Source organism: Meriones unguiculatus, chromosome 6, assembly GCF_030254825.1.
Source record: "Meriones unguiculatus strain TT.TT164.6M chromosome 6, Bangor_MerUng_6.1, whole genome shotgun sequence".
Taxonomy (NCBI): Eukaryota; Metazoa; Chordata; class Mammalia; order Rodentia; family Muridae; genus Meriones; species Meriones unguiculatus.
In genome coordinates this window covers 133,922,441-133,929,562 of record NC_083354.1, presented here as the reverse complement: position 1 = coordinate 133,929,562, position 7,122 = coordinate 133,922,441, and the positions used below count along the sequence as shown (strand labels likewise).

The 7,122-nt window shown below is 48.0% G+C and overlaps 1 pseudogene; it reads right to left on the bottom strand.

Moving 5' to 3' along the window:
* Nucleotides 1–5,154: 5,154 nt before the first annotated feature.
* On the bottom strand, nucleotides 5,155–6,031 carry LOC110566268 (beta-1,4-galactosyltransferase 7-like; annotated as a pseudogene).
* Between the last annotated feature and the right edge of the window lie 1,091 nt (nucleotides 6,032–7,122).

The following is a 7,122-nucleotide window of genomic DNA, read 5'->3' as shown; positions in this document are numbered from 1 at the left end:
CAGACTTTCTGTTTTCTTTCTCTCCCTTCCACATATAAGGGCTCAAGATTGTCAGGCTAATCCAATATCATCTTTCCATCTGAAGGTTAACTAATCAACAAACTTAATCCACCTGTGACCTTAACTTCTTTTGCCGTGTACTATGATCACAGGTTCAGGGACTCAGACCTGGAATTTTGTTGTTTTGTTTTGTTTTATTTTGTTGCCTGCTGCTCTGCTTTCTGTGGACATACAAATCAAGAGGAACCAAGCCCCAAAATCTTGGGAGGCAGTATGACAGGATAGAGTGGGGAAGGTGTCACGAGGATAGATAAAGCTACCAGGAGACTGCCATCAGTCAGGGCACCAGACGGCTCTCCACCCAGGGAGGCCGGCCAGTCCTTTACACGAAGGAATTTCACATGTCCACAGCGTCGACGCCTCCTGGGGAAGGGGCCGCGCTTAGTGCAAAGTGAACACGGCACACATTCACACTCCTTCTTGTATTGTCCTTAGATGTCAAAAGGACCTCCTTCTCAAAGTTAAACAAGAAGACGGTAAGTTTTCACTACAGTGTGCCGCTGCCACCCCTTAGGGTGGATCGTTAATGTCCTGTGCCGCTCCTGAATCGCTCGGGGTGCGATTCTTTATAGGCCAGTGTTTATACTCACCATATGCTTTCTAGTATTGACTGGGAGTGTTAATTGGTGTTTCAGGAATCAGGAGGGGGAAGATCAAGGGCGTCTGGGGAGACCTCATTATCTCATGTCTCTCTTCCTCAATTAATAGGTCAACACATGTCTAAGCGCTCGTCATTTGTGCTGATCTACTGCTTAGCCAGCAAATGGGTTCTCGTTCAGAATGTGCTGTATGTCAGCCTGACGGTTTTCCTGTCTTCTAGTTAACTTGAGGAGAAAAAGGGAAGAGATTTTCCTTTATGGCTGCTACAAGATAAAGTAATCGCGGTGTCGCTGAGGTTCGTGAAAGTGCAGCTGTAGTCTGGGCACCTAGACTCAGGCCCTTCCTTCTTGGAAGACCCCACTCTACCGTCCTGCCAGGGCCATCATTTCCCCATTCTCCTCTTCACATTCTCACCTCAATCATTGATGGTCACTCCTCCCCTAATCTTTCAGGGCCATTGCTCTCTTTGCTTCCTTCCTTCTCTCCTATTGCATCACACTTTAGAAAGCTTCCAGAAGACTTTTGAATGTTTAACCAATGAAAACACATGAAAGGGGGCTCTCCAGATGGAAATAACTGACTATGTTCACTCTTGTAAAGCTACTAAAGTAAACAGGTGCCAACATTTGAGACAACCTATCTGGAAGGCAATAAAGATACAGGCATCTGAGTCCTTTAAATATTTGTGAGATCTGACTCGGTAACTCCTTCCCAAGAATTCACAGTACAAAAATAAAAAGAAAGTAGTCACATTCAAATATAAGGTTTTGCATAATCAAATAGTTTGAAATTGAGGGGGGAGCTGAAAAAAAAAGTAATTTCAACAAAGGTAATGAAATGGTATCATTATTTTTTTTTAAATCATGTCTATGACAAGGAAGCTGCACCTGTAGAATCCCAACAATATGGTCACCCAAACAAGTCCTGCTTAATAAAACACCCGTTGACAGCCAGTGTGGAGGGGGAATCTCACAAAGCTCCCACCCCATGTGAAGAGCTTCAGGTAACAAGTGGCTGCTGAGAGAGGAGGAACTGTGTTCTCCAGGGACAAAAACCCTGAAAGATTACCTGTCCCGATGGGCAGCCCTAAGCACAAGTATGTACGAGTAATACTACGCGTGCTCTATGCGAAGGTGTATGTGTGGGTATTGTGTGTGCATGTGTGTGTTAACAATAATCAAACAAGAAGAAGTCATGAACTTGAAAGGGAATGGGGCACAGGGAAAGAGCTGAAAGAGGAATAATGGAAATATAGGACTCAGGTATTAGATTCTCAAAAAAAATTGAATTAAAATCATGGCAATAAAGATAACATTTAGTTAGGGAAGTTGGGAAGATCGCATGGGAGTTATAATAGCCTGTAGACTCAAGAAAGGGTCTCAAGAGGGGCAGAATGTGAGGCCAAAGCATAAAGCCTCAACCATTTCTGGGAAGGAATTTATTTAAACTCCATATTTGAGGTAATATTGGTAAGACTTAATGCCTGAACAAGTGCCAGAACAAGTATTTTAAAACTGAGATGTAGATAAAGCCAGCCTTTAAACAACAGAGCATGAGACCAGTGCTTCCTTGCTAAAGCAGTTTAAGCAAGTTCACCAAGTACTGTAGTTGCTATCCTATTACTCTGAAGAGATTCATGACCAAGGAAGTCTATGGGGGGGTCTGTTTAATTGGGGCCTTGCCTACAGTTTCAGAGGGTTAGTCATTGTCATCATGGTGGGATGATGACAATGGAGGCACACAGACGTGGTGCTGGAGAAGGAGCCGAGAGCTCACAGCTGATCTTACGGTTGTGGGCAAAGAAAGCGAGACCAGGCCTGAAGTGGGTTTTTGAAACTTCAAAGCCCACCCTAAGCAATGTATCTCCAACAAAGCCACACCACCTAATCCTTCCTAAACAATTTTACTAACTGGGGACTAAGCATTCCAACTACCACACCAAGTGACAGTATGAAGCAGGAGTTGAAGAAGCGGTGTATGTCTTTGCCTGTGCTTGTGTATAGTCACAGACAAGGCAGCAAGGACCTGAAACTGGGGGAGTGGCATAGCTACCACATCAGAAAAACAGACGATGACATCAACGGAAAATCTCAGTACTTTAGTCTCTCACTCCCTACCTACATACATTGACTGGCAGCCAATCAAGGCTCTCTTCCTTGTTCTTCCTCTTCCCCTACAAATAAATCAAAGAAATTCAGCTAAACGTTTTTGTGTGTCTAGCATATCTCACACTTTGAGAGGCAAACAGAAGGTGTTGACAAGATCCACAGGTTTAAGCAAGGGTGACATGGTCACCTCTATCAACAATGGTCCCCTGCTATGTTAACAAAGCAGCTACAGCCATTCACTGTACTTCCTGCCAGCCAGGGGAGGAAGGGTTAGAGGAGAGGAAGCAGGGGACTCAGGCATGGGAGAGGTCCAGGTAATATCAGGAGAGAGGAGCTGAAGGAAGAAAGCTACAAAGTGCAAGTATTCTGGGATGTACTCTGGGAGGAAGCCAACTTCCTTAGAGGGTTAATAGAGCAATGTCTGCTCAGTTGTTGTGATGTGAAGTTTATTATAAACAAATATAAAGGGTCAGTTATTTATATGATAACCAGGCTAAGAGTAAAACCAAGAGAAACCAACACAGTTATAAAAATAACTGTAACATTCTCCTTCTCCCTGCCTTCCTCCCTCCCTAAACCCCTCCCTACAATGATATCATTTTTATGGGACTCCCTAGATCGTCTCATAAAGAGCACTTCAGCTCCTGAGAGCATGGTGTTTATGGCTGACTTTATAGAGCTAGACCCAGGCCTGTGAAGAGGACTCCCAGATCCAGGATGTCCCCCGAGGAGCACTGCTGGATGCAAAGGTGATCTCTGGCCCTGAAAGAACACCATGTTCTATAAATGAGTGCACATTTGTGTCTTGTCTACAAGTACTTCAGGTCTGTTTATGCTTGGGAAGGGCATTTGGTTAAACAGAATAATGCAATACATTGAACCAATCTGGGAAATACACTCCACAGGGGTAGCAGACCTCAGTTTACATGACTGATAAAACCTGGAGCACTCTGCCATTCTGTCCCCATGAGCAGCATACAATGGGCCAAGGCAGGGAAAGTGAAATCCAGCTAAGCCAACTGCTTACCCTTAAGATGTCACAACCTTAGTGTTCAGAGGGAAATGCCTCCCAGGACTTCAGTTGACCAGGGGCTGCCATGGTTTGCTATTTTGATTGGTGGGAACAATACACATGTATTTTACCTTTTGAAATTCCATTTGGGACTCTTTTTCTTCCTTCCTTCCTTCCTTCCTTCCTTTCCTTTCCTTCCTTCCTTCCTTCCTTCCTTCCTTCCTTCTTTCTTTCTTCTTCTTTCTCTGTTTTTAAAAACATAACAAAATTCTCTGGTCATGGTAGCACATGCCTTTAATCCCAACACTCAGGGAAGCAGAGTCAGGTGCATCTCTGTGAGTTCAAGGCCAGCTTGGTCTACAAAGTGAGTCCAGGACAGTCAGATGTCTGTTACTTAGGGAAACCCTGTCAGAAAAACAAAAAACAAAACAAACAAACAAAAACCACCAAACGACAACAAAAAGGAACCAACACTCTGGACTTCTCACTGTATACCCCCTCAGGTCCTGTTCTTGGCTTCTTCGGTTACCTTTCCTTCTGCCTATTTCCTAGTAAGGCAGGATGGAGCACTCCTTTCCTTCTGCCTGTTTCCTAGTAAGGCAGGATGGAGCACTGTGTAGGGACAGAGCCCAGCTAGACAAATCCAGAGGAGGACCGGGCTTCCCAGGTGCCCGTGAGCCTGGAAGGTCAGGGAAGTGCAGGAACCCACGCCTTTGGCTTTTTTTCCCATCTACACCTGCCAGCTTGTCCCTAGGCAGACCCAATTCCATGCCAGCGTATACCTGAGAGCGCCCTCTTTCCCACCACCCCCTCTTTCCAGCCAAAGGTTGAGAAACCAGTGGCCACAAAACATTTTGTTTGGCCTGCCATAGCTTTTTAAAGTTTTAGTTAGTTGCTACCGTTTAGAAGTCAGGAAATTCTGCGTAAGAATCCAGCATTCTAGTTTCTTGAGGAAAGTGAGATCTGGCGACGCAAGGCCCTGTTCGTGGATGGTGACAACCAGCTACACCTCGTATCGACCGCTCCTTTGGCTTCTGACAGCGTCTTTGCATGAGGCTGTCCTTGCAGAGGAGCAGACAGGCTGCTGAGGCTGTCCTAGCCCGTCTTCCAGTTGCCTCAGGCCTCTGCATGGGTAGGCTGGGTGGAGAACATCAGTCGTGTCCACACCTCCAGCCTCTCTCTGACAAATTTTTCCAGCAGCATCCCAGAAACTAGTAGTGTCCTGTCTGGAGCGGGGCTCTGGGGACCAGTTGCTGAAGACGGTCTGGCTAATTCCTTCAGGCTGCTCTGCATCCCCTCAAGCTGGGCCTAAGCCTGAGGTTTCCTGAGCTTGAGCAGCGTTGAGGTCTGGAAGGCTTCCTTACAGTTTAGCCCTCAGCCAAGTGTGCACCAGGGGGTAGCTGTCTCGTCACAGTCCAGCAGGATACTGAGAACAGTGCAGAGGGCCCCTCCTACAGACAGTGCTGTGCAGGAACCCACCAGTGTTCAGACCTCCCGGTCCACCTTGAATTGTCCCTGCTTTTGAGCCGAGACGCGTTTCTGGTCCCTCTTCCACCAGGCTGGGTCACGTGAGTGATGGACCGTCTGGTACCCGGTTGTGATTCCCGAGGGGTGGAAAAGCTGGAGACCGGCTCCGTGGATGCGCCGGCAGGATTCATCATGCTCTCGGCCCCAGCCCCAGAAGTGGCTGGACATCGCGTGGTGCGGCCGGTAGTGTGTTTGGAGAGCAGCAGAAAGCCGCCCACACAGGTCTGTAACGGTAGAGGGGGTGAAGCCTGGTCTAGCTCCTCGCCGAGAGGGAGCAGTGCAGTCTGTGCGGTTGCTGCGCTCCAGGAAGCCCACATTGATGAGTGCTGCCCGGTTGAGCCTGAAACCATCTACCTGGTAGATGTGGTGCTTAGGAAGCGGTGCATGCGGGGCACAAAGACCAGCAGCTCCTCAAAGCGTTCCCGGAAGGGCGCGAGCACTGCCAGGCAGTGAGGCCCCCGGGACTTATCTCCCTTCCAGTGCTCAGGGGATGGCTCCAGGGGACCAGCCGGGCGTGAACTGGAGGTCTCCTGCCCTTACCCCTGGTCACCTGGCCCATATCTGCAGAGCATCTGAGCTGCAGCCAGAGAAGGGAGAAGACCAACAGGAGAAAGGCAATGAAGAGGTGGAAGATGGAGCATTTCCGGCGGAGGCCTCCAGGAAGCAACCTGGCCCCTCAATTCTCCAGGGGCAGCTGTGTGGATTTCCTCCGGGAGGGCAACATCGTGAGGAGACACACCTGGACATTGGGTTCCAGCTACCAGCCCGGCAGCCCAATCACCCAGCCGGCCGGGCCCGAGCAGGGTCTCCGCCCCGACCTACCCGCCTCTGCCCCTCCCCCATCCCTCAGGACTCATTTTCTAAAGAGCATACACTCCAACTCCACTGGCCTTCTGTATTTCAACAGCCATTATCTTAATCCTTGTCAGACAGAAGATGCTGAACTAGGCCAGAGTAGCAAATGGGAGAACCCTACCTTTATGGAGCACACTAGAAGAAAGGTAATTTTACTGTAATATTAGCAGACACCTTACAGCCCCAACTGCCCTCAATAAGGCCATAACTTGGTGTCTACAGAAGAGTTTCCCGAACCCCAAAGGCAAGGATGCTCAAGTCCCTCCCATAAATGACTCCGTGTTTTTATCTTTGTGTGCCCTGGGAGCCATCTCCAGATTACTTATACTACCTATTGCAATGTAAACAGTATGTGAATAGCTGCTCCCCTTGGTGTGGCCAGACACCCGATAGGAACACCTTGAAGGAGGAGTAGCTTATTTTGGCCCACAGTTTCAGAAGACTTGGTGCATGGTTGCTTGATACCACACACTAAGACAAAACATGGGCACAGGAGTATGTTCTGGAGCCCAGCGTGCTTATCGTTGTCAACAGGAAGAAGAACATGAGGTCAGGAGTGGTGAGGGACACTACGCGCGCTAAAAGACTGAGCCCTGGGGAGCCACCTCCTACCATCTCCCAAAGCTTCCATAACCTCCCAAAATACCACCACCAATCGGGGAGCAAGCAGGCAAATTCAGAGTCAAACCATGATGCTATACACATCGTTTATGAAAATAATGGAAAAAGAGTCTGTACTTGCTCATTGTGAATGCATTTTATTGAAAATATGTTTTGGACAGTCAGTGAAAAATGATCCACAGCAGAAAACACCAGGTTTGTGAGACACTCAGATTTCCAGGAAAGGGTACACCCAGGCCTTCCGGACGAGGAGAGAGGTGGCCAAATTAGAAAACCGTCAAGACTCAAAGAGAAAAAGATGCTGGGAAGTACGGTCAGAGGCCTGATGGCAAAGGCCCT